Source organism: Narcine bancroftii, chromosome 13 (assembly GCF_036971445.1).
Source record: "Narcine bancroftii isolate sNarBan1 chromosome 13, sNarBan1.hap1, whole genome shotgun sequence".
Taxonomy (NCBI): Eukaryota; Metazoa; Chordata; class Chondrichthyes; order Torpediniformes; family Narcinidae; genus Narcine; species Narcine bancroftii.
This window is the reverse complement of record NC_091481.1, coordinates 94434001-94459122: the sequence shown is the minus strand read 5'-3', so window position 1 is coordinate 94459122 and position 25122 is coordinate 94434001.

Genomic DNA, 25122 nt, shown 5'->3' with positions numbered 1-25122 from the left:
GAATCTGAGGCAGGGAAACTGAGGCGGGGAATCTGAGGCGGGGAATCGGAGGCGGGGAATCTGAGGCGGGAAATCTGAGGCGGGGAATCTGAGGCGGGGAATCTGAGGCGGGGAATCTGAGGCGGGGAATCTGATGCGGGGAATTTGAGGCGGGGAATCTGAGGCGGGGAATCTGAGGTGGGGAATCTCAGGCGGGGAATCTGATGCAGGGAATCTGAGGCGGGGAATCTGAGGCGGGGAATCAGAGGCGGGGAATCAGAGGCGGGGAAACAGAGGCAGGGAATCAGAGGCGGGGAATCAGAGGCTGGGAATCAGAGGCGGGGAATAAGAGGTGGGGAATCAAAGGCAGGGAATCAGAGGCAGAGAATCTGAGGCAGGGAATCTGAGCAGGGAATCTGAGGCAGGAATCAGAGGCGGGGAATCAGAGGCAGGGAATCAGAGGCGGGGAATCAGAGGCAGGGTTCTGAGGCAGGGAATCTAATGCAGGGAATCAGAGCCGGGGAATCTGAGGGAGGGAATCAGACGCGGGGAATCAGAGGCGGGGAATCAGAGGCGGGGAATAAGAGGCGGGGAATCAGAGGCGGGGAATCAGAGGCAGGGAATCTGAGGCAGGGAATCTGAGGAAGGGAATCTGAGGCAGGGAATCAGACGCGGGGAATCAGAGGCAGGGAATCAGAGGCGGGGAATCAGAGGCGGGGAATCAGAGGCATGGAATCAGAGGCGGGTTATCAGAGGGGGCAAATGAGATGTGGGAAACTAGATGCAGAGAAAGAGGCACCGAAATAGAGGCAGGCAAAGAGAGGCAGGGTATCAGAGGCAGGGAATTAGAGGCGGGGAATCAGAGATACGGAAAGAGAGGCGTGGAATCAGAGGCGCGGAATCAGAGGCAGGGAATCAGAGGCAGGGAATCAGAGGCAGGGAATCAGAGGCAGGGAATCAGAGGCAGGGAATCAGAGGCAGGGAATCAGAGGCAGGGAATCTGAGACGGGGAATCTGAGGCGGGGAATCTGAGGCGGGGAATCTGAGGCGGGGAATCTGAGGCGGGGAATCTGAGGCGGGGAATCTGAGGCGGGGAATCTGAGGCGGGGAATCTGAGGCGGGAAATCTGAGGCGGGGAATCTGAGGAGGGGAATCTGAGGCGGGAAATCTGAGGCGGGGAATCTGAGGCAGGGAATCTGAGGCGGGGAATCTTAGGCAGGGAATCTGAGGCAGGGAATCAGAGGCGGGGAGTCTGAGGCGGGGAATCAGAGGCGGGGAATCAGAGGTGGGGAAACAGAGGCAGGGAATCAGAGGCGGGGAATCAGAGTCGGGGAATCAGAGGCAGGGAATCTGAGGCAGGGAATCTGAGACAGGGAATCTGAGGCAGGGATTCAGAGGTGGGGAATCAGAGGCAGGGAATCAGAGGCGGGGAATCAGAGGCGGGGAATCAGAGGCGGGGAATAAGAGGCGGGGAATCAGAGTCGGGGAATCAGAGGCAGGGAAACTGAGGCGGGGAATCTGAGGCAGGGAATCTGAGGCGGGGAATCTGAGGCAGGGAATCTGAGTCAGGGAATCAGAGGCGGGGAATCAGAGGCAGGGAATCAGAGGCGGTGTATCAGAGGCGGGGAATCAGAGGCATGGAATCAGAGGCGGGTTATCAGAGGGGGCAAATTAGATGTGGGAAACTAGATGCAGGGAATCTGAGGCAGGGAATCTGAGGCAGGGAATCTGAGGCGGGGAATCTGAGGCAGGGAATCAGAGGCAGGGAATCAGAGGCGGGGAATCTGAGGCGGGGAATCTGAGGCAGGGAATCTGAGGCGGGGAATCTGAGGCAGGGAATCTGAGGCAGGGAATCTGAGGCGGGGAATCAGAGGCGGGGAATCAGAGGCAGGGAATCTGAGGCAGGGAATCTGAGGCGGGGAATCTGAGGCGGGGAATCAGAGGCGGGGAATCAGAGGCGGGGAAACAGAGGCAGGGAATCAGAGGCAGGGAATCAGAGGCAGGGAATCTGAGGCGGGGAATCTGAGGCGGGGAATCTGAGGCGGGGAATCTGAGGCGGGGAATCTGAGGCGGGGAATCTGAGGCGGGGAATCTGAGGCGGGGAATCTGAGGCGGGGAATCGGAGGCGGGGAATCTGAGGCGGGAAATCTGAAGCGGGGAATCTGAGGCGGGGAATCTGAGGCGGGGAATCTGAGGCGGGGAATCTGATGCGGGGAATTTGAGGTGAGGAATCTGAGGCGGGGAATCTGAGGCGGGGAATCTGAGGTGGGGAATCTCAGGCGGGGAATCTGATGCAGGGAATCTGAGGCGGGGAAGCTGAGGCGGGGAATCAGAGGCGGGGAATCAGAGGCGGGGAAACAGAGGCAGGGAATCAGAGGCGGGGAATCAGAGGCTGGGAATCAGAGGCGGGGAATAAGACGTGGGGAATCAAAGGCAGGGAATCAGAGGCAGAGAATCTAAGGCGGGGAATCTGAGGCAGGGAATCTGAGGCAGAGAATCTAAGGCAGGGAATCTGAGGCAGGGAATCTGAGGCAGGAATCAGAGGCGGGGAATCAGAGGCAGGGAATCAGAGGCGGGGAATCTAATGCAGGGAATCAGAGCCGGGGAATCTGAGGGAGGGAATCGGACGCGGGGAATCAGAGGCGGGGAATCAGAGGCGGGGAATAAGGGGCGGGGAATCAGAGGCGGGGAATCAGAGGCAGGGAATCTGAGGCAGGGAATCTGAGGAAGGGAATCTGAGGCAGGGAATCAGACGCGGGGAATCAGAGGCGGGGAATATGAGGCGGGGAATCAGAGGCGGGGAATCAGAGGCAGGGAATCTGAGGCAGGGAATCTGAGGAAGGGAATCTGAGGCAGGGAATCTTAGGCAGGGAATCTGAGGCAGGGAATCAGAGCCGGGGAATCTGAGGCGGGGAATCAGAGGCGGGGAATCAGAGGTGGGGAAACAGAGGCAGGGAATCAGAGGCGGGGAATCAGAGGCGGGGAATCAGAGGTGGGGAATAAGAGGCGGGGAATCAGAGTCGGGGAATCAGAGGCAGGGAATCTGAGGCAGGGAATCTGAGGCAGGGAATAAGAGGCGGGGAATCAGAGTCGGGGAATCAGAGGCCGGGAATCTGAGGCGGGGAATCTGAGGCAGGGAATCTGAGGCGGGGAATCTGAGGCAGGGAATCTGAGTCAGGGAATCAGAGGCGGGGAATCAGAGGCAGGGAATCAGAGGCGGGGTATCAGAGACAAGGAAAGAGAGGCGTGGAATCAGAGGCGCGGAATCAGAGGCAGGGAATCAGAGGCAGGGAATCAGAGGCAGGGAATCAGAGGCAGGGAATCAGAGGCAGGGAATCAGAGGCAGGGAATCAGAGGCAGGGAATCTGAGGCGGGGAATCTGAGGCGGGGAATCTGAGGCGGGGATTCTGAGGCGGGGAATCTGAGGCGGGGAATCTGAGGCGGGGAATCTGAGGCGCGGAATCTGAGGCGGGGAATCTGATGCGGGGAATCTGAGGCGGGGAATCTGAGGCGGGGAATCTGAGGAGGGGAATCTGAGGCGGGAAATCTGAGGCGGGGAATCTTAGTCAGGGAATCTGAGGCGGGTAATCTTAGGCAGGGAATCTGAGGCAGGGAATCAGAGCCGGGGAATCTGAGGCGGGGAATCAGAGGCGGGGAATCAGAGGTGGGGAAACAGAGGCAGGGAATCAGAGGCGGGGAATCAGAGGCGGGGAATCAGAGGTGGGGAATAAGAGGCGGGGAATCAGAGGCAGGGAATCAGAGGCAGGGAATCAGAGGCAGGCAATCAGAGGCAGGGAATCTGAGGCGGGGAATCTGAGGCGGGGAATCTGAGGCGGCGAATCTGAGGCGGGGAATCTGAGGCAGGGAATCTGAGGCGGGGAATCTGAGGCGGGGAATCGGAGGCGGGGAATCTGAGGCGGGAAATCTGAGGCGGGGAATCTGAGGTGGGGAATCTGAGGCGGGGAATCTGAGGCGGGGAATCTGATGCGGGGAATTTGAGGCGGGGAATCTGAGGCGGGGAATCTGAGGTGGGGAATCTCAGGCGGGGAATCTGATGCAGGGAATCTGAGGCGGGGAATCTGAGGCGGGGAATCAGAGGCGGGGAATCAGAGGCGGGGAAACAGAGGCAGGGAATCAGAGGCGGGGAATCAGAGGCTGGGAATCAGAGGCGGGGAATAAGAGGTGGGGAATCAAAGGCAGGGAATCAGAGGCAGAGAATCTGAGGCAGGGAATCTGAGGCAGGGAATCTGAGGCAGGAATCAGAGGCGGGGAATCAGAGGCAGGGAATCAGAGGCGGGGAATCAGAGGCAGGGAATCTGAGGCAGGGAATCTGATGCAGGGAATCAGAGCCGGGGAATCTGAGGGAGGGAATCAGATGCGTGGAATCAGAGGCGGGGAATCAGAGGCGGGGAATAAGAGGCGGGGAATCAGAGGCGGGGAATCAGAGGCAGGGAATCTGAGGCAGGGAATCTGAGGAAGGGAATCTGAGGCAGGGAATCAGACGCGGGGAATCAGAGGCAGGGAATCAGAGGCGGGGAATCAGAGGCGGGGAATCAGAGGCATGGAATCAGAGGCGGGTTATCAGAGGGGGCAAATGAGATGTGGGAACCTAGATGCAGAGAAAGAGGCACCGAAATAGAGGCAGGCAAAGAGAGGCAGGGTATCAGAGGCAGGGAATTAGAGGCGGGGAATCAGAGATACGGAAAGAGAGGCGTGGAATCAGAGGCGCGGAATCAGAGGCAGGGAATCAGAGGCAGGGAATCAGAGGCAGGGAATCAGAGGCAGGGAATCAGAGGCAGGGAATCAGAGGCAGGGAATCAGAGGCAGGGAATCTGAGACGGGGAATCTGAGGCGGGGAATCTGAGGCAGGGAATCTGAGGCGGGGAATCTGAGGCGGGGAATCTGAGGCGGGGAATCTGAGGCGGGGAATCTGAGGCGGGGAATCTGAGGCGGGGAATCTGAGGCGGGGAATCTGAGGAGGGGAATGTGAGGCGGGAAATCTGAGGCGGGGAATCTGAGGCAGGGAATCTGACGCGGGGAATCTTAGGCAGGGAATCTGAGGCAGGGAATCAGAGCCGGGGAATCTGAGGCGGGGAATCAGAGGCGGGGAATCAGAGGTGGGGAAACAGAGGCAGGGAATCAGAGGCGGGGAATCAGAGTCGGGGAATCAGAGGCAGGGAATCTGAGGCAGGGAATCTGAGGCAGGGAATCTGAGGAAGGGAATCAGAGGTGGGGAATCAGAGGCAGGGAATCAGAGGCGGGGAATCAGAGGCGGGGAATCAGAGGCGGGGAATAAGAGGCGGGGAATCAGAGTCGGGGAATCAGAGGCAGGGAAACTGAGGCGGGGAATCTGAGGCAGGGAATCTGAGGCGGGGAATCTGAGGCAGGGAATCTGAGTCAGGGAAGCAGAGGCGGGGAATCAGAGGCAGGGAATCAGAGGCGGGGTATAAGAGGCGGGGAATCAGAGGCATGGAATCAGAGGCGGGTTATCAGAGGGGGCAAATTAGATGTGGGAAACTAGATGCAGAGAAAGAGGCACCGAAATAGAGGCAGGCAAAGAGAGGCAGGGTATCAGAGGCACGGAATCAGAGGCGGGGAATCAGAGGCGGGGAATAAGAGGCGGGGAATCAGAGTGGGGGAATCAGAGGCAGGGAATCTGAGGCGGGGAATCTGAGGCAGGGAATCTGAGGCGGGGAATCTGAGGCAGGGAATCTGAGGCAGGGAATCAGAGGCGGGGAATCAGAGGCGGGGAATAAGAGGCGGGGAATCAGAGTCGGGGAATCAGAGGCAGGGTATCAGAGGCAGGGAATTAGAGGCGGGGAATCAGAGATACGGAAAGAGAGGCGTGGAATCAGAGGCGCGGAATCAGAGGCAGGGAATCAGAGGCAGGGAATCAGAGGCAGGGAATCAGAGGCAGGGAATCAGAGGCAGGGAATCAGAGGCAGGGAATCTGAGGCGGGGAATCTGAGGCGGGGAATCTGAGGCGGGGAATCTGAGGCGGGGTATCTGAGGCGGGGAATCTGAGGCGGGGAATCTGAGGCGGGGAATCGGAGGCCGGGAATCTGAGGCGGGAAATCTGAGGCGGGGAATCTGAGGAGGGGAATCTGAGGCGGGGAATCTGAGGCGGGGAATCAGAGGCGGGGAATCAGAGGCAGGGAATCAGAGGCAGGGAATCAGAGGCAGGCAATCAGAGGCAGGGAATCTGAGGCGGGGAATGTGAGGAGGGGAATCTGAGGCGGGGAATCTGAGGCGGGGAATCTCAGGCGGGGAATCTGAGGCGGGGAATCTCAGGCGGGGAATCTGAGGCAGGGAATCTGAGGCGGGGAATCTGAGGTGGGGAATCAGAGGCGGGGAATCAGAGGCGGGGAAACAGAGGCAGGGAATCAGAGGCAGGGAATCAGAGGCAGGGAATCTGAGGCGGGGAATCTGAGGCGGGGAATCTGAGGTGGGGAATCTGAGGCGGGGAATCTGAGGCGGGGAATCTGAGGCGGGGAATCGGAGGCGGGGAATCTGAGGCGGGAAATCTGAGGCGGGGAATCTGAGGCGGGGAATCTGAGGCGGGGAATCTGAGGCGGGGAATCTGATGCGGGGAATTTGAGGCGGGGAATCTGAGGCGGGGAATCTGAGGCGGGGAATCTGAGGTGGGGAATCTCAGGCGGAAAATCTGATGCAGGGAATCTGAGGCGGGGAATCTGAGGCGGGGAATCAGAGGCGGGGAATCAGAGGCGGGGAAACAGAGGAAGGGAATCAGAGGCGTGGAATCAGAGGCTGGGAATCAGAGGCGGGGAATAAGAGGTGGGGAATCAAAGGCAGGGAATCAGAGGCAGAGAATCTGAGGCAGGGAATCTGAGGCAGGGAATCTGAGGCAGGAATCAGAGGCGGGGAATCAGAGGCAGGGAATCAGAGGCGGGGAATCAGAGGCATGGAATCTGAGGCAGGGAATCTAATGCAGGGAATCAGAGCCGGGGAATCTGAGGGAGGGAATCAGACGCGGGGAATCAGAGGCGGGGAATCAGAGGCGGGGAATAAGAGGCGGGGAATCAGAGGCGGGGAATCAGAGGCAGGGAATCTGAGGCAGGGAATCTGAGGAAGGGAATCTGAAGCAGGGAATCAGACGCGGGGAATCAGAGGCGGGGAATAAGAGGCGGGGAATCAGAGGCGGGGAATCAGAGGCAGGGAATCTGAGGCAGGGAATCTGAGGAAGGGAATCTGAGGCTGGGAATCTTAGGCAGGGAATCTGAGGCAGGGAATCAGAGCCGGGGAATCTGAGGCAGGGAATCAGAGGCGGGGAATCAGAGGTGGGGAAACAGAGGCAGGGAATCAGAGGCGGGGAATCAGAGGCGGGGAATCAGAGGTGGGGAATAAGAGGCGGGGAATCAGAGTCGGGGAATCAGAGGCAGGGAATCTGAGGCAGGGAATCTGAGGCAGGGAATAAGAGGCGGGGAATCAGAGTCGGGGAATCAGAGGCCGGGAATCTGAGGCGGGGAATCTGAGGCAGGGAATCTGAGGCGGGGAATCTGAGGCAGGGAATCTGAGTCAGGGAATCAGAGGCGGGGAATCTGAGTCAGGGAATCAGAGGCGGGGAATCAGAGGCAGGGAATCAGAGGCGGGGTATCAGAGACAAGGAAAGAGAGGCGTGGAATCAGAGGCGCGGAATCAGAGGCAGGGAATCAGAGGCAGGGAATCAGAGGCAGGGAATCAGAGGCAGGGAATCAGAGGCAGGGAATCAGAGGCAGGGAATCAGAGGCGGGGAATCTGAGGCGGGGAATCTGAGGCGGGGAATCTGAGGCGGGGATTCTGAGGCGGGGAATCTGAGGCGGGGAATCTGAGGCGGGGAATCTGAGGCGGGGAATCTGAGGTGGGGAATCTGAGGCGGGGAATCTGAGGCGGGGAATGTGAGGCGGGGAATCTGAGGAGGGGAATCTGAGGCGGGAAATCTGAGGCGGGGAATCTTAGTCAGGGAATCTGAGGCGGGGAATCTTAGGCAGGGAATCTGAGGCAGGGAATCAGAGCCGGGGAATCTGAGGCGGGGAATCAGAGGCGGGGAATCAGAGGTGGGGAAACAGAGGCAGGGAATCAGAGGCGGGGAATCAGAGGCGGGGAATCAGAGGTGGGGAATAAGAGGCGGGGAATCAGAGGCAGGGAATCAGAGGCAGGGATTCAGAGGCAGGCAATCAGAGGCAGGGAATCTGAGGCGGGGAATCTGAGGCGGGGAATCTGAGGCGGGGAATCTGAGGCGGGGAATCTGAGGCGGGGAATCTGAGGCGGGGAATCTGAGGCGGGGAATCTGAGGCGGGGAATCTGAGGCGGGGAATCTGAGGCGGGGAATCTGAGGTGGGGAATCTGAGGCGGGGAATCTTAGTCAGGGTATCTGAGGCGGGGAATCTGAGGCAGGGAATCAGAGGCGGGGAATCAGAGGCGGGGAATAAGAGGCGGGGAATCAGGGTCGGGGAATCAGAGGCAGGGTATCAGAGGCAGGGAATTAGAGGCGGGGAATCAGAGATACGGAAAGAGAGGCGTGGAATCAGAGGCGCGGAATCAGAGGCAGGGAATCAGAGGCAGGGAATCAGAGGCAGGGAATCAGAGGCAGGGAATCAGAGGCAGGGAATCAGAGGCAGGGAATCTGAGGCGGGGAATCTGAGGCGGGGAATCTGAGGCGGGGAATCTGAGGCGGGGAATCTGAGGCGGGGAATCTGAGGCGGGGAATCTGAGGCGGGGAATCGGAAGCGGGGAATCTGAGGCGGGAAATCTGAGGCGGGGAATCTGTGGCGGGGAATCTGAGGCGGGGAATCTGAGGCGGGGAATCAGAGGCGGGGAATCAGAGGCAGGGAATCAGAGGCAGGGAATCAGAGGAAGGCAATCTGAGGCAGGGAATCTGAGGCGGGGAATCTGAGGCGGGGAATCTGAGGCGGGGAATCTGAGGCGGGGAATCTGAGGCGGGGAATCTGAGGCGGGGAATCTCAGGCGGGGAATCTGAGGCAGGGAATCTGAGGCGGGGAATCTGAGGCGGGGAATCAGAGGCGGGGAATCAGAGGCGGGGAAACAGAGGCAGGGAATCAGGCAGGGAATCAGAGGCAGGGAATCTGAGGCGGGGAATCTGAGGCGGGGAATCTGAGGCGGGGAATCTGAGGCGGGGAATCTGAGGCGGGGAATCTGAGGCGGGGAATCGGAGGCGGGGAATCTGAGGCGGGAAATCTGAGGCGGGGAATCTGAGGCGGGGAATCTGAGGCGGGGAATCTGAGGCGGGGAATCTGATGCGGGGAATATGAGGCGGGGAATCTGAGGCGGGGAATCTGAGGCGGGGAATCTGAGGTGGGGAATCTCAGGCGGGGAATCTGATGCAGGGAATCTGAGGCGGGGAATCTGAGGCGGGGAATCAGAGGCGGGGAATCAGAGGCGTGGAAACAGAGGCAGGGAATCAGAGGCGTGGAATCAGAGGCTGGGAATCAGAGGCGGGGAATAAGAGGTGGGGAATCAAAGGCAGGGAATCAGAGGCAGAGAATCTGAGGCAGGGAATCTGAGGCAGGGAATCTGAGGCAGGAATCAGAGGCGGGGAATCAGAGGCAGGGAATCAGAGGCGGGGAATCAGAGGCAGGGAATCTGAGGCAGGGAATCTAATGCAGGGAATCAGAGCCGGGGAATCTGAGGGAGGGAATCAGACGCGGGGAATCAGAGGCGGGGAATCAGAGGCGGGGAATAAGAGGCGGGGAATCAGAGGCGGGGAATCAGAGGCAGGGAATCTGAGGCAGGGAATCTGAGGAAGGGAATCTGAGGCAGGGAATCAGACGCGGGGAATCAGAGGCGGGGAATAAGAGGCGGGGAATCAGAGGCGGGGAATCAGAGGCAGGGAATCTGAGGCAGGGAATCTGAGGAAGGGAATCTGAGGCAGGGAATCTTAGGCAGGGAATCTGAGGCAGGGAATCAGAGCCGGGGAATCTGAGGCAGGGAATCAGAGGCGGGGAATCAGAGGTGGGGAAACAGAGGCAGGGAATCAGAGGCGGGGAATCAGAGGCGGGGAATCAGAGGTGGGGAATAAGAGGCGGGGAATCAGAGTCGGGGAATCAGAGGCAGGGAATCTGAGGCAGGGAATCTGAGGCAGGGAATAAGAGGCGGGGAATCAGAGTCGGGGAATCAGAGGCCGGGAATCTGAGGCGGGGAATCTGAGGCAGGGAATCTGAGGCGGGGAATCTGAGGCAGGGAATCTGAGTCAGGGAATCAGAGGCGGGGAATCTGAGTCAGGGAATCAGAGGCGGGGAATCAGAGGCAGGGAATCAGAGGCGGGGTATCAGAGACAAGGAAAGAGAGGCGTGGAATCAGAGGCGCGGAATCAGAGGCAGGGAATCAGAGGCAGGGAATCAGAGGCAGGGAATCAGAGGCAGGGAATCAGAGGCAGGGAATCAGAGGCAGGGAATCTGAGGTGGGGAATCTGAGGCGGGGAATCTGAGGCGGGGATTCTGAGGCGGGGAATCTGAGGCGGGGAATCTGAGGCGGGGAATCTGAGGCGGGTAATCTGAGGTGGGGAATCTGAGGCGGGGAATCTGAGGCGGGGAATGTGAGGCGGGGAATCTGAGGAGGGGAATCTGAGGCGGGAAATCTGAGGCGGGGAATCTTAGTCAGGGAATCTGAGGCGGGGAATCTTAGGCAGGGAATCTGAGGCAGGGAATCAGAGCCGGGGAATCTGAGGCGGGGAATCAGGGGCGGGGAATCAGAGGTGGGGAAACAGAGGCAGGGAATCAGAGGCGGGGAATCAGAGGCGGGGAATCAGAGGTGGGGAATAAGAGGCGGGGAATCAGAGGCAGGGAATCAGAGGCAGGGAATCAGAGGCAGGCAATCAGAGGCAGGGAATCTGAGGCGGGGAATCTGAGGCGGGGAATCTGAGGCGGGGAATCTGAGGCGGGGAATCTGAGGCGGGGAATCTGAGGCGGGGAATCTGAGGCGGGGAATCGGAGGCGGGGAATCTGAGGCGGGAAATCTGAGGCGGGGAATCTGAGGCGGGGAATCTGAGGCGGGGATTCTGAGGCGGTGAATCTGATGCGGGGAATTTGAGGCGGGGAATCTGAGGCGGGGAATCTGAGGTGGGGAATCTCAGGCGGGGAATCTGATGCAGGGAATCTGAGGCGGGGAATCTGAGGCGGGGAATCAGAGGCGGGGAATCAGAGGCGGGGAAACAGAGGCAGGGAATCAGAGGCGGGGAATCAGAGGCTGGGAATCAGAGGCGGGGAATAAGAGGTGGGGAATCAAAGGCAGGGAATCAGAGGCAGAGAATCTGAGGCAGGGAATCTGAGGCAGGGAATCTGAGGCAGGAATCAGAGGCTGGGAATCAGAGGCAGGGAATCAGAGGCGGGGAATCAGAGGCAGGGAATCTGAGGCAGGGAATCTAATGCAGGGAATCAGGGCCGGTGAATCTGAGGGAGGGAATCAGACGCGGGGAATCAGAGGCGGGGAATCAGAGGCGGGGAATAAGAGGCGGGGAATCAGAGGCGGGGTATCAGAGGCAGGGAATCTGAGGCAGGGAATCTGAGGAAGGGAATCTGAGGCAGGGAATCAGACGCGGGGAATCAGAAGCAGGGAATCAGAGGCGGGGAATCAGAGGCGGGGAATCAGAGGCATGGAATCAGAGGCGGGTTATCAGAGGGGGCAAATGAGATGTGGGAAACTAGATGCAGAGAAAGAGGCACCGAAATAGAGGCAGGCAAAGAGAGGCAGGGTATCAGAGGCAGGGAATTAGAGGCGGGGAATCAGAGATACGGAAAGAGAGGCGTGGAATCAGAGGCGCGGAATCAGAGGCAGGGAATCAGAGGCAGGGAATCAGAGGCAGGGAATCAGAGGCAGGGAATCAGAGGCAGGGAATCAGAGGCAGGGAATCAGAGGCAGGGAATCTGAGACGGGGAATCTGAGGCGGGGAATCTGAGGCGGGGAATCTGAGGAGGGGAATCTGAGGCGGGGAATCTGAGGCGGGGAATCTGAGGCGGGGAATCTGAGGCGGGGAATCTGAGGCGGTGAATCTGAGGCGGGGAATCTGAGGAGGGGAATCTGAGGCGGGAAATCTGAGGCGGGGAATCTGAGGCAGGGAATCTGAGGCGGGGAATCAGAGGCGGGGAATCAGAGGTGGGGATACAGAGGCAGGGAATCAGAGGCGGGGAATCAGAGTCGGGGAATCAGAGGCAGGGAATCTGAGGCAGGGAATCTGAGGCAGGGAATCTGAGGCGGGGAATAAGAGGCGGGGAATCAGAGGCAGGGAATCTGAGGCGGGGAATCTGAGGCGGGGAATCTGAGGCGGGGAATCTGAGGCGGGGAATCTGAGGCGGGGATTCTGAGGCGGGGAATCTGAGGCGGGGAATCTGAGGCGGGGAATCTGAGGCGGGGAATCTGAGGCGGGGAATCTGAGGCGGGGAATCTGAGGCGGGGAATCTGAGGAGGGGAATCTGAGGCGGGAAATCTGAGGCGGGGAATCTTAGGCAGGGAATCTGAGGCGGGGAATCTTAGGCATGGAATCTGAGGCAGGGAATCAGAGCCGGGGAATCTGAGGCGGGGAATCAGAGGCGGGGAATCAGAGGTGGGGAATAAGAGGCGGGGAATCAGAGTCGGGGAATCAGAGGCAGGGAATCTGAGGCGGGGAATCTGAGGCAGGGTATCTGAGGCGGGGAATCTGAGGCAGGGAATCTGAGGCAGGGAATCAGAGGCGGGGAATCAGAGGCAGGGAATCAGAGGCGGGAAATCAGGGGCGGGGAATCAGAGGCATGGAATCAGAGGTGGGTTATCAGAGTGGGGCAAATGAGATGTGGGATACTAAATGCAGAGAAAGAGGCACCGAAATAGAGGCAGGCAAAGAGAGGCAGGGTATCAGAGGCAGGGAATTAGAGGCGGGGAATCAGAGATACGGAAAGAGAGGCGTGGAATCAGAGGCGCGGAATCAGAGGCAGGGAATCAGAGGCAGGGAATCAGAGGCAGGGAATCAGAGGCAGGGAATCAGAGGCAGGGAATCAGAGGCAGGGAATCTGATGCGGGGAATCTGAGGCGGGGAATCTGAGGCGGGGAATCTGAGGCGGGGATTCTGAGGCGGGGAATCTGAGGCGCGGAATCTGAGGCGGGGAATCTGAGGCGGGGAATCTGAGGCGGGGAATCTGAGGCGGGGAATCTGAGGCGGGGAATCTGAGGAGGGGAATCTGAGGCGGGAAATCTGAGGCGGGGAATCTTAGGCAGGGAATCTGAGGCGGGGAATCTTAGGCAGGGAATCTGAGGCAGGGAATCAGAGCCGGGGAATCTGAGGCGGGGAATCAGAGGCGGGGAATCAGAGGTGGGGAAACAGAGGCAGGGAATCAGAGGCGGGGAATCAGAGGCGGGGAATCAGAGGTGGGGAATAAGAGGCGGGGTATCAGAGTCGGGGAATCAGAGGCAGGGAATCTGAGGCAGGGAATCTGAGGCAGGGAATCTGAGGCAGGGAATCAGAGGCAGGGAATCAGAGGCGGGGAATCAGAGGCGGGGAATCAGAGGCGGGGAATAAGAGGCGGGGAATCAGAGTCGTGGATTCAGAGGCAGGGAATCTGAGGCGGGGAATCTGAGGCAGGGAATCTGAGGCGGGGAATCTGAGGCAGGGAATCTGAGGCAGGGAATCAGAGCCAGGGAATCTGAGGCGGGGAATCAGAGGCGGGGAATCGGAGGCGGGGAAACAGAGGCAGGGAATCAGAGGCGGGGAATCAGAGGCGGGGAATCAGAGGCGGTGAATAAGAGGCGGGGAATCAGAGGCGGGGAATCAGAGGCAGGGAATCTGAGGCAGGGAATCAGAGGCGGGGAATCAGCGGGAGGAAAAGAGATGTGGGGATAGAGAGGCAGAGAAAGAGGCGCTGAAATAGAGGCAGGGAAGAGAGGCGGGGAATGAAATGTGGGGAATCAGAGGCGGGGAAACAGGCGGGTAAACAGTGGCAGGTAAACATAGGTGGATAAATAGAAGTGGGGAAAGAGGCGGGCAAAACATAGTGGTTGGAACTTGTGTGTTTAAAATGAGGTACACAAAACAGATCAAAGAGTGTTGTTGAAATTGAGGGAGGGAAAGACAGGCACGGAAAGAGTGGAGGGGAAAGAGTGGAGGCGAAAGAGAGGCATAGAGACAGAGGTGGGGAATCAGAGGCGGGGAAACAGAGGCGGTGAAACAGGTGGGTAAACAGAGGTGGGTAAACATAGGCGGATAAATAGAGGCGGGGAAATAGATGGGTGAAACATAGTGGTTGGAACTTGTGTGTTGAAAATGAGGTACACAGAACAGATCAAACAGAGTTGTTGAAATTGAGGGAGGGAAAGAGAGGCGCGGAAAGAGTGGAGGGGAAAAAGCGGAGGCGAAAGAGAGGCATACAGACAGAGGTGGGGAATCAGAGGCGGGGAATCAGAGGCGGGGAATCAGAGGCGGGCAATCAGTGGCAGGCAATCAGAGGCGGGGAATCAGAGGTGGGGAATTAGAGGCCTGGAATAGGATGCGGAGAATCAGAGGCAGGGAATCTGAGGCAGGGAATCAGAGCCGGGGAATCTGAGGCGGGGAATCAGAGGCGGGGAATCAGAGGTGGGAAAAAGAGGCAGGGAATCAGAGGCGGGGAATCGGAGTCGGGGAATCAGAGGTGGGGAATAAGAGGCGGGGAATCAGAGTCGGGGAATCAGAGGCAGGGAATCTGAGGCAGGGAATCTGAGGCAGGGAATCTGAGGCAGGGAATCAGAGGTGGGGAATCAGAGGCAGGGAATCAGAGGCGGGGAATCAGAGGCGGGGAATCAGAGGCGGGGAATAAGAGGTGGGGAATCAGAGTCGGGGCATCAGAGGCAGGCAAAGAGAGGCGGGGAATCTGAGGCAGGGAATCTGAGGCGGGGAATCTGAGGCAGGGAATCTGAGTCAGGGAATCAGAGGCGGGGAATCAGAGGCAGGGAATCAGAGGCGGGGTATCAGAGGCGGGGAATCAGAGGCATGGAATCAGAGGCGGGTTATCAGAGGGGGCAAATTAGATGTGGGAAACTAGATGCAGAGAAAGAGGCACCGAAATAGAGGCAGGCAAAGAGAGGCAGGGTATCAGAGGCAGGGAATCAGAGGCGGGGAAGCAGAGGCGGGGAATAAGAGGCGGGGAATCAGAGTCGGGGAATCAGAGGCAGGGAATCTGAGGCGGGGAATCTGAGGCAGGGAATCTGAGGCGGGGAATCTGAGGCAGGGAATCTGAGGCAGGGAATCAGAGGCGGGGAATCAGAGGCAGGGAATCAGAGGCGGGAAATCAGAGGCGGGGAATCAGAGGCATGGAATCAGAGGTGGGTTATCAGAGGGGGCAAATGAGATGTGGGAAACTAGATGCAGAGAAAGAGGCACCGAAATAGAGGCAGGCAAAGAGAGGCAGGGTATCAGAGGCAGGGAATTAGAGGCGGGGAATCAGAGATACGGAAAGAGAGGCGTGGAATCAAAGGCGCGGAATCAGAGGCAGGGAATCAGAGGCAGGGAATCAGAGGCAGGGAATCAGAGGCAGGGAATCAAAGGCAGGGAATCAGAGGCAGGGAATCTGAGGCGGGGAATCTGAGGCGGGGAATCTGAGGCGGGGATTCTGAGGCGGGGAATCTGAGGCAGGGAATCTGAGGCGGGGAATCTGAGGCGGGGAATCTGAGGCGGGGAATCTGAGGCGGGGAATCTGAGGCGGGGAATCTGAGGAGGGGAATCTGAGGCGGGAAATCTGAGGCGGGGAATCTTAGGCAGGGAATCTGAGGCGGGGAATCTTAGGCAGGGAATCTGAGGCAGGGAATCAGAGCCGGGGAATCTGAGGCGGGGAATCTGAGGCGGGGAATCAGAGGCGGGGATTCAGAGGTGGGGAAACAGAGGCAGGGATTCAGAGGCGGGGAATCAGAGGCGGGGAATCAGAGGTGGGGAATAAGAGGCGGGGAATCAGAGTCGGGGAATCAGAGGCAGGGAATCTGAGGCAGGGAATCTGAGGCAGGGAAACTGAGGCAGGGAATCAGAGGTGGGGAATCAGAGGCAGGGAATCAGAGGCGGGGAATCAGAGGCGGGGAATCAGAGGCGGGGAATAAGAGGCGGGGAATCAGAGTCGTGGAATCAGAGGCAGGGAATCTGAGGCGGGGAATCTGAGGCAGGGAATCTGAAGCGGGGAATCTGAGGCAGGGAATCTGAGGCAGGGAATCAGAGCCGGGGAATCTGAGGCGGGGAATCAGAGGCGGGGAATCGGAGGCGGGGAAACAGAGGCAGGGAATCAGAGGCGGGGAATCAGAGGCGGGGAATCAGAGGCGGGGAATAAGAGGCGGGGAATCAGAGGCGGGGAATCAGAGGCAGGGAATCTGAGGCAGGGAATCAGAGGCAGGGAATCAGCGGGAGGAAAAGAGATGTGGGGATAGAGAGGCAGAGAAAGAGGCGCTGAAATAGAGGCAGGGAAAGAGAGGTGGGGAATGAAATGTGGGGAATCAGAGGCGGGGAAACAGGCGGGTAAACAGTGGCAGGTAAACATAGGTGGATAAATAGAAGTGGGGAAAGAGGCGGGCAAAACATAGTGGTTGGAACTTGTGTGTTTAAAATGAGGTACACAAAACAGATCAAAGAGTGTTGTTGAAATTGAGGGAGGGAAAGACAGAGCTGGAAAGAGTGGAGGGGAAAGAGTGGAGGCGAAAGAGAGGTGTAGAGACAGAGGTGGGGAATCAGAGGCGGGGAAACAGAGGCGGTGAAACAGGTGGGTAAACAGAGGTGGGTAAACATAGGCGGATAAATAGAGGCGGGGAAATAGATGGGTGAAACATAGTGGTTGGAACTTGTGTGTTGAAAATGAGGTACACAGAACAGATCAAACAGAGTTGTTGAAATTGAGGGAGGGAAAGAGAGGCGCGGAAAGAGTGGAGGGGAAAAAGCGGAGGTGAAAGAGAGGCATACAGACAGAGGTGGGGAATCAGAGGCGGGGAATCAGAGGCGGGGGATCAGAGGCGGGCAATCAGTGGCAGGCAATCAGAGGTGGGGAATCAGAGGTGGGGAATAAGAGGCCTGGAATCAGATGCGGGGAATCAGAGGCAGGGAATCTAAGGCAGGGAATCTGAGCCAGAGAATCAGAGCCAGGGAATCTGAGGCGGGGAATCAGAGGTGGGGAATCAGAGGCAGGGAATCAGAGGCAGGGAATTGATGAAGGGCATCAGATGAAGGGAATCTGAGGCAGGGAATCTGAGGCAGGGAATCTGAGGCAGGGAATCTGAGGAAGGGAATCTGAGGCGGGGAATCTGAGGCGGTAAATCTGAGATGGGGAATCTGATGCAGGGAATCTGAGGCAGTGAATCAGAGGCATGGAATCAGAGGTGGGTTATCAGAGGGGGCAAATGAGAAGTGGGAAACTAGATGCAGTGAAAGAGGCACGGAAATAGAGGCAGGCAAAGAGAGGCAGGGTATCAGAGGCTGGGACTCAGAGGCGGGGAATCAGAGACAAGGAAAGAGAGGCGTGGAATCAGAGGCGCGGAATCAGAGGCAGGGAATCAGAGGCAGGGAATCAGAGGCAGGGAATCAGAGGCAGGGAATCAGAGGCAGGGAATCAGAGGCAGGGAAACAGAGGCAGGCAATCAGAGGCAGGGAATCTGAGGCAGGGAATCTGAGGCAGGGAATCTGAGGCAGGGAATCAGAGGCAGGGAATCTGAGGCAGGTAATCTAAGGCAGGGAATCTGAGGCGGGGAATCAGAGGCGGGGAATCAGAGGCAGGGAATCAGAGGCAGGGAATCAGAGGCAGGCAATCAGAGACAGGGAATCTGAGGCGGGGAATCTGAGGCAGGGAATCTGAGGTGGGGAATCTGAGGCGGGGAATCTCAGGCGGGGAATCTGAGGCGGGGAATCTCAGGCGGGGAATCTGAGGCAGGGAATCTGAGGCGGGGAATCTGAGGCGGGGAATCAGAGGCGGGGAATCAGAGGCGGGGAAACAGAGGCAGGGAATCAGAGGCGGGGAATCAGAGGCTGGGAATCAGAGGCGGGCAATCAGTGGCAGGCAATCAGAGGCGGGGAATCAGAGGTGGGGAATTAGAGGCCTGTAATAGGATGCGGAGAATCAGAGGCAGGGAATCTGAGGCAGGGAATCAGAGCCGGGGAATCTGAGGCGGGGAATCAGAGGCGGGGAATCAGAGGTGGGAAACAGAGGCAGGGAATCAGAGGCGGGGAATCGGAGTCGGGGAATCAGAGGTGGGGAATAAGAGGCGGGGAATCAGAGTCGGGGAATCAGAGGCAGGGAATCTGAGGCAGGGAATCTGAGGCAGGGAATCTGAGGCAGGGAATCAGAGGTGGGGAATCAGAGGCAGGGAATCAGAGGCGGGGAATCAGAGGCGGGGAATCAGAGGCGGGGAATAAGAGGTGGGGAATCAGAGTCGGGGCATCAGAGGCAGGCAAAGAGAGGCGGGGAATCTGAGGCAGGGAATCTGAGGCGGGGAATCTGAGGCAGGGAATCTGAGTCAGGGAATCAGAGGCGGGGAATCAGAGGCAGGGAATCAGAGGCGGGGTATCAGAGGCGGGGAATCAGAGGCATGGAATCAGAGGCGGGTTATCAGAGGGGGCAAATTAGATGTGGGAAACTAGATGCAGAGAAAGAGGCACCGAAATAGAGGCAGGCAAAGAGAGGCAGGGTATCAGAGGCAGGGAATCAGAGGCGGGGAAGCAGAGGCGGGGAATAAGAGGCGGGGAATCAGAGTCGGGGAATCAGAGGCAGGGAATCTGAGGCGGGGAATCTGAGGCAGGGAATCTGAGGCGGGGAATCTGAGGCAGGGAATCTGAGGCAGGGAATCAGAGGCGGGGAATCAGAGGCAGGGAATCAGAGGCGGGAAATCAGAGGCGGGGAATCAGAGGCATGGAATCAGAGGTGGGTTATCAGAGGGGGCAAATGAGATGTGGGAAACTAGATGCAGAGAAAGAGGCACCGAAATAGAGGCAGGCAAAGAGAGGCAGGGTATCAGAGGCAGGGAATTAGAGGCGGGGAATCAGAGATACGGAAAGAGAGGCGTGGAATCAAAGGCGCGGAATCAGAGGCAGGGAATCAGAGGCAGGGAATCAGAGGCAGGGAATCAGAGGCAGGGAATCAAAGGCAGGGAATCAGAGGCAGGGAATCTGAGGCGGGGAATCTGAGGCGGGGAATCTGAGGCGGGGATTCTGAGGCGGGGAATCTGAGGCAGGGAATCTGAGGCGGGGAATCTGAGGCGGGGAATCTGAGGCGGGGAATCTGAGGCGGGGAATCTGAGGCGGGGAATCTGAGGAGGGGAATCTGAGGCGGGAAATCTGAGGCGGGGAATCTTAGGCAGGGAATCTGAGGCGGGGAATCTTAGGCAGGGAATCTGAGGCAGGGAATCAGAGCCGGGGAATCTGAGGCGGGGAATCTGAGGCGGGGAATCAGAGGCGGGGATTCAGAGGTGGGGAAACAGAGGCAGGGATTCAGAGGCGGGGAATCAGAGGCGGGGAATCAGAGGTGGGGAATAAGAGGCGGGGAATCAGAGTCGGGGAATCAGAGGCAGGGAATCTGAGGCAGGGAATCTGAGGCAGGGAAACTGAGGCAGGGAATCAGAGGTGGGGAATCAGAGGCAGGGAATCAGAGGCGGGGAATCAGAGGCGGGGAATCAGAGGCGGGGAATAAGAGGCGGGGAATCAGAGTCGTGGAATCAGAGGCAGGGAATCTGAGGCGGGGAATCTGAGGCAGGGAATCTGAAGCGGGGAATCTGAGGCAGGGAATCTGAGGCAGGGAATCAGAGCCGGGGAATCTGAGGCGGGGAATCAGAGGCGGGGAATCGGAGGTGGGGAAACAGAGGCAGGGAATCAAAGGCGGGGAATCAGAGGCGGGGAATCAGAGGCGGGGAATAAGAGGCGGGGAATCAGAGGCGGGGAATCAGAGGCAGGGAATCTGAGGCAGGGAATCAGAGGCGGGGAATCAGCGGGAGGAAAAGAGATGTGGGGATAGAGAGGCAGAGAAAGAGGCGCTGAAATAGAGGCAGGGAAAGAGAGGCGGGGAATGAAATGTGGGGAATCAGAGGCGGGGAAACAGGCGGGTAAACAGTGGCAGGTAAACATAGGTGGATAAATAGAAGTGGGGAAAGAGGCGGGCAAAACATAGTGGTTGGAACTTGTGTGTTTAAAATGAGGTACACAAAACAGATCAAAGAGTGTTGTTGAAATTGAGGGAGGGAAAGACAGGCACGGAAAGAGTGGAGGGGAAAGAGTGGAGGCGAAAGAGAGGTGTAGAGACAGAGGTGGGGAATCAGAGGCGGGGAAACAGAGGCGGTGAAACAGGTGGGTAAACAGAGGTGGGTAAACATAGGCGGATAAATAGAGGCGGGGAAATAGATGGGTGAAACATAGTGGTTGGAACTTGTGTGTTGAAAATGAGGTACACAGAACAGATCAAACAGAGTTGTTGAAATTGAGGGAGGGAAAGAGAGGCGCGGAAAGAGTGGAGGGGAAAAAGCGGAGGTGAAAGAGAGGCATACAGACAGAGGTGGGGAATCAGAGGCGGGGAATCAGAGGCGGGGGATCAGAGGCGGGCAATCAGTGGCAGGCAATCAGAGGTGGGGAATCAGAGGTGGGGAATAGAGGCCTGGAATCAGATGCGGGGAATCAGAGGCAGGGAATCTAAGGCAGGGAATCTGAGCCAGAGAATCAGAGCCAGGGAATCTGAGGCGGGGAATCAGAGGTGGGGAATCAGAGGCAGGGAATCAGAGGCAGGGAATTGATGAAGGGCATCAGATGAAGGGAATCTGAGGCAGGGAATCTGAGGCAGGGAATCTGAGGCAGGGAATCTGAGGCAGGGAATCTGAGGCGGGGAATCTGAGGCGGTAAATCTGAGATGGGGAATCTGATGCAGGGAATCTGAGGCAGTGAATCAGAGGCATGGAATCAGAGGTGGGTTATCAGAGGGGGCAAATGAGAAGTGGGAAACTAGATGCAGTGAAAGAGGCACGGAAATAGAGGCAGGCAAAGAGAGGCAGGGTATCAGAGGCTGGGACTCAGAGGCGGGGAATCAGAGACAAGGAAAGAGAGGCGTGGAATCAGAGGCGCGGAATCAGAGGCAGGGAATCAGAGGCAGGGAATCAGAGGCAGGGAATCAGAGGCAGGGAATCAGAGGCAGGGAATCAGAGGCAGGGAAACAGAGGCAGGCAATCAGAGGCAGGGAATCTGAGGCAGGGAATCTGAGGCAGGGAATCTGAGGCAGGGAATCAGAGGCAGGGAATCTGAGGCAGGTAATCTGAGGCAGGGAATCTGAGGCGGGGAATCAGAGGCGGGGAATCAGAGGCAGGGAATCAGAGGCAGGGAATCAGAGGCAGGCAATCAGAGACAGGGAATCTGAGGCGGGGAATCTGAGGCAGGGAATCTGAGGTGGGGAATCTGAGGCGGGGAATCTCAGGCGGGGAATCTGAGGCGGGGAATCTCAGGCGGGGAATCTGAGGCAGGGAATCTGAGGCGGGGAATCTGAGGCGGGGAATCAGAGGCGGGGAATCAGAGGCGGGGAAACAGAGGCAGGGAATCAGAGGCGGGGAATCAGAGGCTGGGAATCAGAGGTGGGGAATAAGAGGCGGGGAATCAAAGGCAGTGAATCAGAGGCAGGGAATCTGAGGCAGGGAATCTGAGGCAAGTAATCTGAGGCAGGAATCAGAGGTGGGGAATCAGAGGCAGGGAATCAGAGGCGGGGAATCAGAGGCAGGGAATCTGAGGCAGGGAATCTAATGCAGGGAATCAGAGCCGGGGAATCCGAGGGAGGGAATCAGACGCGGGGAATCAGAGGCGGGGAATCAGAGACGGGGAATAAGAGGCGGGGAATCAGAGGCAGGGAATCTGAGGCAGGGAATCTGAGGCAGGGAATCTGAGGCAGGGAATCAGAGGCGGGGAATCTGAGGCAGGGCATCTGAGGCAGGAATCAGAGGTGGGGAATCAGAGGCAGGGAATCAGAGGCGGGGAATCAGAGGCAGGGAATCTGAGGCAGGGAATCTAATGCAGGGAATCAGAGCCGGGGAATCTGAGGGAGGGAATCAGACGCGGGGAATCAGAGGCGGGGAATCAGAGACGGGGAATAAGAGGCGGGGAATTAGAGGCAGGGAATCTGAGGCAGGGAATCTGAGGCAGGGAATCTGAGGCAGGGAATCAGAGGCGGGGAATCAGAGGCAGGAAATTAGAGGCGGGGAATCAGAGGCGGGGAATCAGAGGCATGGAATCAGAGGCGGGTTATCAGAGGGGGCAAATGACATGTGGGAAACTAGATGCAGAGAAAGAGGCACGGAAATAGAGGCAGGCAAATAGAGGCAGGGTATCAGAGGCAGGGTATTAGAGGCGGGGAATAAGAGATACGGAAAGAGAGGCGTGGAATCAGAGGCGCGGAATCAGAGGCAGGGAATCAGAGGCAGGGAATCAGAGGCAGGGAATCAGAGGCAGGGAATCAGAGGCGGGGAATCAGAGGCGGGGAATCAGAGGCGGGGAATCTGAGGCGGGGAATCTGAGGCGGGGAATCTGAGGCGGGGAATCTGAGGCGGGGAATCTGAGGCGGGGAATCTGAGGCGGGGAATCTGAGGCGGGGAATCTGAGGCGGGGCATCTGAGGCGGGGAATCTGCTGCGGGGAATCTGAGGCGGGGAATCTGAGGCGGGAAATGTGAGGCGGGGAATCTGAGGCAGGTAATCTGAGGCAGGAATCAGAGGTGGGGAATCAGAGGCAGGGAATCAGAGGCGGGGAATCAGAGGCAGGGAATCTGAGGCAGGGAATCTAATGCAGGGAATCAGAGCCGGGGAATCTGAGGGAGGGAATCAGACGCGGGGAATCAGAGGCGGGGAATCAGAGACGGTGAATAAGAGGCGGGGAATCAGAGGCAGGGAATCTGAGGCAGGGAATCTGAGGCAGGGAATCTGAGGCAGGGAATCAGAGGCGGGGAATCTGAGGCAGGGAATCTGACGCAGGAATCAGAGGTGGGGAATCAGAGGCAGGGAATCAGAGGCGGGGAATCTGAGCCAGAGAATCAGAGCCAGGGAATCTGAGGCGGGGAATCAGAGGTGGGGAATCAGAGGCAGGGAATCAGAGGCAGGGAATTGATGAAGGGCATCAGATGAAGGGAATCTGAGGCAGGGAATATGAGGCAGGGAATCTGAGGCAGGGAATCTGAGGCAGGGAATCTGAGGCGGGGAATCTGAGGCGGTAAATCTGAGATGGGGAATCTGATGCAGGGAATCTGAGGCAGTGAATCAGAGGCATGGAATCAGAGGTGGGTTATCAGAGGGGGCAAATGAGAAGTGGGAAACTAGATGCAGTGAAAGAGGCACGGAAATAGAGGCAGGCAAAGAGAGGCAGGGTATCAGAGGCTGGGACTCAGAGGCGGGGAATCAGAGACAAGGAAAGAGAGGCGTGGAATCAGAGGCGCGGAATCAGAGGCAGGGAATCAGAGGCAGGGAATCAGAGGCAGGGAATCAGAGGCAGGGAATCAGAGGCAGGGAATCAGAGGCAGGGAAACAGAGGCAGGCAATCAGAGGCAGGGAATCTGAGGCAGGGAATCTGAGGCAGGGAATCTGAGGCAGGGAATCAGAGGCAGGGAATCTGAGGCAGGGAATCTGAGGCAGGGAATCTGAGGCGGGGAATCAGAGGCGGGGAATCAGAGGCAGGGAATCAGAGGCAGGGAATCAGAGGCAGGCAATCAGAGACAGGGAATCTGAGGCGGGGAATCTGAGGCAGGGAATCTGAGGTGGGGAATCTGAGGCGGGGAATCTCAGGCGGGGAATCTGAGGCGGGGAATCTCAGGCGGGGAATCTGAGGCAGGGAATCTGAGGCGGGGAATCTGAGGCGGGGAATCAGAGGCGGGGAATCAGAGGCGGGGAAACAGAGGCAGGGAATCAGAGGCGGGGAATCAGAGGCTGGGAATCAGAGGTGGGGAATAAGAGGCGGGGAATCAAAGGCAGTGAATCAGAGGCAGGGAATCTGAGGCAGGGAATCTGAGGCAAGTAATCTGAGGCAGGAATCAGAGGTGGGGAATCAGAGGCAGGGAATCAGAGGCGGGGAATCAGTGGCAGGGAATCTGAGGCAGGGAATCTAATGCAGGGAATCAGAGCCGGGGAATCCGAGGGAGGGAATCAGACGCGGGGAATCAGAGGCGGGGAATCAGAGACGGGGAATAAGAGGCGGGGAATCAGAGGCAGGGAATCTGAGGCAGGGAATCTGAGGCAGGGAATCTGAGGCAGGGAATCAGAGGCGGGGAATCTGAGGCAGGGCATCTGAGGCAGGAATCAGAGGTGGGGAATCAGAGGCAGGGAATCAGAGGCGGGGTATCAGAGGCAGGGAATCTGAGGCAGGGAATCTAATGCAGGGAATCAGAGCCGGGGAATCTGAGGGAGGGAATCAGACGCGGGGAATCAGAGGCGGGGAATCAGAGACGGGGAATAAGAGGCGGGGAATTAGAGGCAGGGAATCTGAGGCAGGGAATCTGAGGCAGGGAATCTGAGGCAGGGAATCAGAGGCGGGGAATCAGAGGCAGGAAATTAGAGGCGGGGAATCAGAGGCGGGGAATCAGAGGCATGGAATCAGAGGCGGGTTATCAGAGGGGGCAAATGACATGTGGGAAACTAGATGCAGAGAAAGAGGCACGGAAATAGAGGCAGGCAAATAGAGGCAGGGTATCAGAGGCAGGGTATTAGAGGCGGGGAATAAGAGATACGGAAAGAGAGGCGTGGAATCAGAGGCGCGGAATCAGAGGCAGGGAATCAGAGGCAGGGAATCAGAGGCAGGGAATCAGAGGCAGGGAATCAGAGGCAGGGAATCAGAGGCGGGGAATCAGAGGCGGGGAATCTGAGGCGGGGAATCTGAGGCGGGGAATCTGAGGCGGGGAATCTGAGGCGGGGAATCTGAGGCGGGGAATCTGAGGCGGGGAATCTGAGGCGGGGAATCTGAGGCGGGGCATCTGAGGCGGGGAATCTGCTGCGGGGAATCTGAGGCGGGGAATGTGAGGCGGGAAATCTGAGGCGGGGAATCTGAGGCAGGTAATCTGAGGCAGGAATCAGAGGTGGGGAATCAGAGGCAGGGAATCAGAGGCGGGGAATCAGAGGCAGGGAATCTGAGGCAGGGAATCTAATGCAGGGAATCAGAGCCGGGGAATCTGAGGGAGGGAATCAGACGCGGGGAATCAGAGGCGGGGAATCAGAGACGGTGAATAAG